General features: G+C 41.2%; 1 protein-coding gene across 2 annotated transcripts in view; it reads right to left on the minus strand.

Annotated features, from left to right (window-relative positions):
* plekhg2 (pleckstrin homology domain containing, family G (with RhoGef domain) member 2) overlaps nt 1-5,536 on the minus strand; it is a 44,594-nt gene extending 39,058 nt beyond the window's left edge. The window contains exon 1 of one of the 2 annotated variants that reach the window (XM_051861975.1): nt 4,943-5,530. The gene's annotated coding sequence lies outside the window, so the exon portion shown is untranslated. Of the gene's footprint in view, nt 1-4,942 lie in introns of both variants that reach the window. The other variant, XM_051861976.1, reaches the window with a different exon arrangement.
* Nucleotides 5,537-6,000: the final 464 nt, after the last annotated feature.

Raw genomic sequence — 6,000 nt, forward strand, 5'->3', positions numbered from 1 at the left:
CTGAAGACATGGACATGTCACTTCTCCTTAATTTTGAGGGGAAAAGAACATCATATTTCAAGAGTTTCATTTTGCTGGACAAATAATAACTCATTCACCAGCCATGCAGATCAGGTTTATAACGTGTCCCCTTCAATTTTTCAGATTGTTCCTACTGAGTTTGTACATTTCATGCACAAATTTTGTAGCTTTGGGAATTTGGCCTACATTTTGTAGTGTAACAGCTGTCCATGTGAGATCATCCAAATTTGGCTATTATCAACTGGCCAGAACGAGCAGAGCATTCCCTGACATTCACACTATGAAACAAGGCCAGTGACCTCACGATGACCAATGGAAAGCAGTTTATACAGTTCAAAAGAAATGTGTCATGATTGCACAGAAAGGCAATCATTCCCCAGAGAACATACAGTGAGGGGAAAGAGTTTTGACCGAGAGGGCTGAAACATCCAAGTTCCTGAAGCTCAATAAAAGTGTCATCGGGTGTAGTGAAGAGTGGGGCTATAAAAAAAAAAGAGCCTGTATCCCTGAGTTCCTGCCTACTCCACCAGGGAAATTCCCTTTGTCTTAGTATATGCAACTAATTATAGAAGGAAAGCTATGCTGCAAATGATGTCTATAAAATAATAAGTGTCAGTCCATAAAAGTTCAGGGTAACAAACTAGCATGCAGCCTAATCAATTTATCAGCGGTGGGAAAAGGGGGGGCTAATGGACCTTTTAGTAGCCAGGAAAAGGAAACGCCATGTCAGTGTACCGAGCTTGGGAAGTTAAACAGTTATATATTACGAGCAGGAATGTTTCTAGTGATCAAAGATAAGAGATAAAAAAAGACAAATGGATAAATGATCCAGGCAAGGCTAAGTGTAGACAGAAGGAATGATGTGAACTTTGACCTGGATGAAAGAACGTGGCAGGGGTGCAGATAGAAACCTGGGGTGATCAAGAGTCACAGAGAAGTGCAGGAGGGTGGGACGTATTACTCATGGAGGACACTGCCAAGTCAGGCAGAGAGACTTGAGTCACCAGACAGAGGACGGCATTCACAGCTGTGCGTTTTTACACACCTGCACTTGGAAACTCTCACAAACGCACCCAGTTCCATCACCACTGCAAACACAAGACTCCTTGAGATGAGCACAGTCAGCAAACTGCACCGTCAAGATCCTCGTCCCCTCCCAAAACCATCAACTCTTTGAACCACTTCCAGCTCTTTTCTCCTACACCAGTGTCGGAAATGCTGCTGTTTGAGGGAGATGGGTGTAAAGTCAGCCTCTTGGCTGCTAAGGGATTGCTCTTGCGTTCATGCTGGGTGCTTCAGAGGCTGCAAAACTTCTATATGGACATCTGCTGGACAGATGCTCTTATCTGGGAATATCTTAGAACATTTGCATTTGAGATGAAAATGAAAACTCAAAATTAAGTGCATTTTCTAATACATCCACATAATGCAAATATGTTTCAGGCCAAAGTATACTGTTTTTTTTACACACGCTTTGCATACTGTATACGTACAACAGAACGCATAGCCTTTTTAAGTATGCTTCATTTGATAGCGTGCGAGAACACGAGCACTCATCACATGCACACTAGAAAGCTTCAACTTTGTCTATTGTCTGCACTATTTCTCTCCAAAATTTCTAAGCAATAAAAATGTAGTTGTATTCATTTAAACTTAGTTGCGGTATCTTGTTTACATGAGTATCCATTGTTGTTGTAGTCTTGGGTAGCTGTAAAACAATGTAGCAGGTATTTTAATTGCACTAATTAGTGCAAAACTATTTAACGCGAATGTGCAAGCTGAGCGCAAAAAGTATGCACAGTTAAAAAAAAAAATCAGACTGTACACGTACACTACGTGTACACTATGGTGATGACAAAATTTAGACTTTGGGCGTTAAAGGATTAGTTCACCCATAAATGAAAATTCTGTCATTAATTACTCACCCTCATGTCGTACCAAACCTGTAAGACCTTTGTTCATCTTCGGAACACAAATTAAGATCTTTTTGATGAAGTCTCAGAGCTTTCTGTCCCTCAGAGATCCAACGCAATGACCACTTCCAAGGTTCAGAAGGGTACAAATGACATCATTTAAAGTACTTCATGTGACTCTAGTGGTTAAAGCTCAATTTTATAAAGCGACGCGAGTGCTTCATTTGCTCAAAAAAAACATAATTTACCACTTTACTTACAAAATATTGATCTGCATCACACGTTCATGAGAGCTTCACGACACATACTGTACGTGTGTTGTGTTGTGTTGCGCTGTGTTCAGACTCGCGCGTCAACACAACGCACATGCGCGAGTGTTCACGAGAGCATCACAACGCAGGCGTGTTGTGTTCAGACTCGCAAGTGTTCACGAGAGCATCACGACGCATGTGTGTTGTGTTCAGACTCGCGCGTCAACACAACGCACATGCGCGAGTGTTCATGAGAGCATCACGACGCAGGCGTGTTGTGTTCAGACTCGCAAGTGTTCACGAGAGCATCATGACGCATGTGTGTTGTGTTCAGACTCGCGCGTCAACACAACGCACATGCGCGAGTGTTCACGAGAGCATCACAACGCATGCATGTTGTGTTGTGTTGTGTTCAGACTCGCGCGTCAACACAACGCACATGCGCGAGTGTTCACGAGAGCATCATGACGCAGGCGTGCTGTGTTCAGACTCGCAAGTGTTCACGAGAGCATCACGACGCATGTGTGTTGTGTTCAGACTCGCGCGTCAACACAACGCACATGCGCGAGTGTTAACGAGAGCACCACGGCGCAGGCGTGTTGTGTTCAGACTCGCGCAACTCAAAGCATGTTGTGCTTTGAGTTGTTCACAACGCACATGCGCGAGTGTTCACGAGAGCATCACAACACATGCGTGTTGTGTTCACGCAAGAGCTAACATTGTTGCGTCAACACACTTTGGATAATATTTTGTAAATAAAGTGGTAAATTATGTTTCTTTTTGCACAAACAAAGCACTCGTGTTGCTTCATAAAATTGAGTCACATGGAATACTTTAATGATGTCTTTAATGACCTTTCTGGACCTAGTTACATTGGATTTCTGTGGAGGGACAGAAACCTCTCAGACTTCATCATTTGTGTTCCGAAGATGAACAAAGGTCTTAAGGGTGTGGAACGACACGAGGGTGAGTAATAAATGACAGAATTTAAATTTTTGGGTGAACTAACCCTTTAAAGCACATCGATTGCAACAAAAATACTGATACTATGAAAGATGATACACAGAATTCAAGCTGCACTTTGCACGTCAGACACGTATTGTACCCCATCACTCCATGCGGGACATGAAGCATGAAGCTGGGAAGCTCATCAGCCCAAATTCTTGTAGCTGGGGTGCACTGGGAGGAAATGGGGATTTGGCATATTCCCTCCGAGCTCTTAGGAGGAGAGGGTTTGTCTCTTAAATTCATGGTAAACTAAGCAGCAGGTCGGCATTAGCAAGGACAGTTTTCCAAGTGAATAAGTGGATGGTGAAAAGGGGATGTTGGTTTTCAAAGCAAACAGAGCTTTGCATGTTAACCTTCACATTCAAAAGGTCCAAACATCCAGAGGGAGGGTTTGGCTGACTTCCTGCTTCTCAGTTCAGATTCCATGACCAATCCCGAAGCCTATTCTTCTCTTTGATATGATGAAAATGACCAAACAATACCCTTTCCCCCCTAAAGACCCAAATGGGCGATATTTATGATATTTTTTGTCCTGGGATATGCTGCAATTTTCATAATAACATAATAAGCTGGAAAAACACTGAAGTGTCACTTGCAGAGAGTTTTCAGAGCTCAAATCCACGTGTGTTGACATTTTCAAGAAAGTTAGACCTTGAAGTCGGTCAATGTTCTGTTTTTACCAAGTATACATGTGTCTTGCGTGTTTGGAAGGAAAATAAACATGACACCACAGCTCTACTGAAAGATGCAATGACAGACAAACTGTGTGGTGTGTGTTTAGGTCATAAAGCAAAACACCATGAACTTGCAAAACAGCAGCATATAATGTAATTCAGAATAGCTGGGATGCATTAAATACATTTTCGTCCCATCAATCACATGATGTCACTGATCCAAGTTGAAGCTGAGTTTCTTTTTTAATAGCAAATGACATATTTTGGGCTTAACTCAGGCAATATTTGCACAGACAGATTCCCACTTGTAAAGACTGACATTTTTTCAATGAGTTTGTATTCCCGGCTGAACTAACGTAAATTGAGACCAGACGGGATTCGTTGGGAAGTTTTATTTGTCCACCCCGAATAGTCAGCATTCCAGCTGCTAAAGAAAATAGTGTTTGTTGAGCAAGAGAGGGGGGCTGTAAGAGTGGTTGAGAAAGTTTGGACTTTAAATGTCTGACAAAAGATATGATGCTGAAAACAATCCCATGTTGAAGGGTTTTCCAGTGCTGCCTGTGAGCTAAGGCTGAGGTAATACACATTTTACAGAATGAGTCTATACCCAGCTGGAAAAAGGGGTTTACTGTATCTTTTATGAAATCATAATTAGGAACTGAACGGTAAAAATTACTCTGGAGCGCGTAAACAGATATAAATATAAAGTATAAATATACAGATATAAGTAAACAAATATAAAGTATATAAGATATAAATATGTTAATGTTAACAAGAACTGTTTTAGAGGTCCAAGATATGATGATGAGAGACCCCCCTCCCAACCACACACAGATACACTTCTTGACTTGCACACATATTGTGTGATATATCAATTTCTGTTTATTAAACTGTATCAACACTACTTACCAGTTGTTAGACGATAAGAAATATTCTTTTTAAAAGCATTAGGCTAGGCTACTGTAAAGTCTTAAACTTATCAGTGTTGGTTTACGACGTGGTACGTAAATATATAACTCATATTTTCCTTATCTTTGATCGTGAGAAAATCACATTGACAAGCTGTAACACATACCTTTACAGGTGTGCTGTTCGGAGACATCAAAAGTAACGCAGCCAATGTACGTACTCCAATCCTAATATCCCACCTTGATGAAAAGGGTCAACAGTTTTCCCAGCTCGTGAGCATCAGTGAGTATTCCTGCTTGCTTTGACTAAACAATGAGTCTCGAAGCTTGTCTTCCTGTAGTATAATGTCCTAAGCAACGCTGGATGCTCCAGTGTTCAGTTTCCAACTTTCTTGAGAGTCTCGCTGCTGAGTATGAGGTGTCATCCTCACTGGATACTGCTCGCGCGAACACAGTCCCATATATGAGTCACGCGTCACTCACTGTATAGACGTTACGCGCGTGCGAACGCTGAAAGAAACGTTAGCGAAAACTTAAAAATTAAGCATGGAATATCTTCAATTTGGTTTCTTTGTCTCCGTTATGATTACTCACACTCATTTATACTGCGTAATGAATGCATTAATTACAAAAATGCTAATAAATTGTCTGTTGAGAACTGACTTTGGAGGCTACATGTGTCTTGAAAGTAACTGAGCGCGAGTGTGAGAGGAGTATTGACGTGCCCACCCTCCCCGTGGACACGGACTCCTGTCTGACTTCCTGTCAGCGTAAACTCCTTTACTGCTGCTGTCCTCATTCATCATTTTGCTTCAGGGAATATAATCAGTCACACCAAAAGAGTACAATTACGACGGATGAGTGCAGAGATCAACAAAGCTTCGTTATGTTACGAGGGCGCCTCTGTGAGCAGCAGTAGTTTATCAAATTTGTAGAGCTATTAAAAACGCGTTAAATTAGCCGGAGAGGTAATGATCTGTTTTTAAGTCACAGTGCCAACATCCTAAGGTCAAATAACCTGTTAAGACTGAATTTACGTTTTGTTTATGTTTCATAGACTCCAATACTGTAGGGGAGACCGGGGCTAGTTGTCACAGCTTTTAGCTAGGCTACTCTAAAATGTATTCATTTATGTAGACATACCTAAAGTCTTGGAAAACAATATATATATATATATATATATATATTGTTTTCCAAGACTTTAGGTATGTCTACATAAATGAAT

The sequence above is a fragment of the Ctenopharyngodon idella genome, chromosome 15 (genome assembly GCF_019924925.1).
Source record: "Ctenopharyngodon idella isolate HZGC_01 chromosome 15, HZGC01, whole genome shotgun sequence".
Lineage (NCBI taxonomy): Eukaryota > Metazoa > Chordata > Actinopteri > Cypriniformes > Xenocyprididae > Ctenopharyngodon > Ctenopharyngodon idella.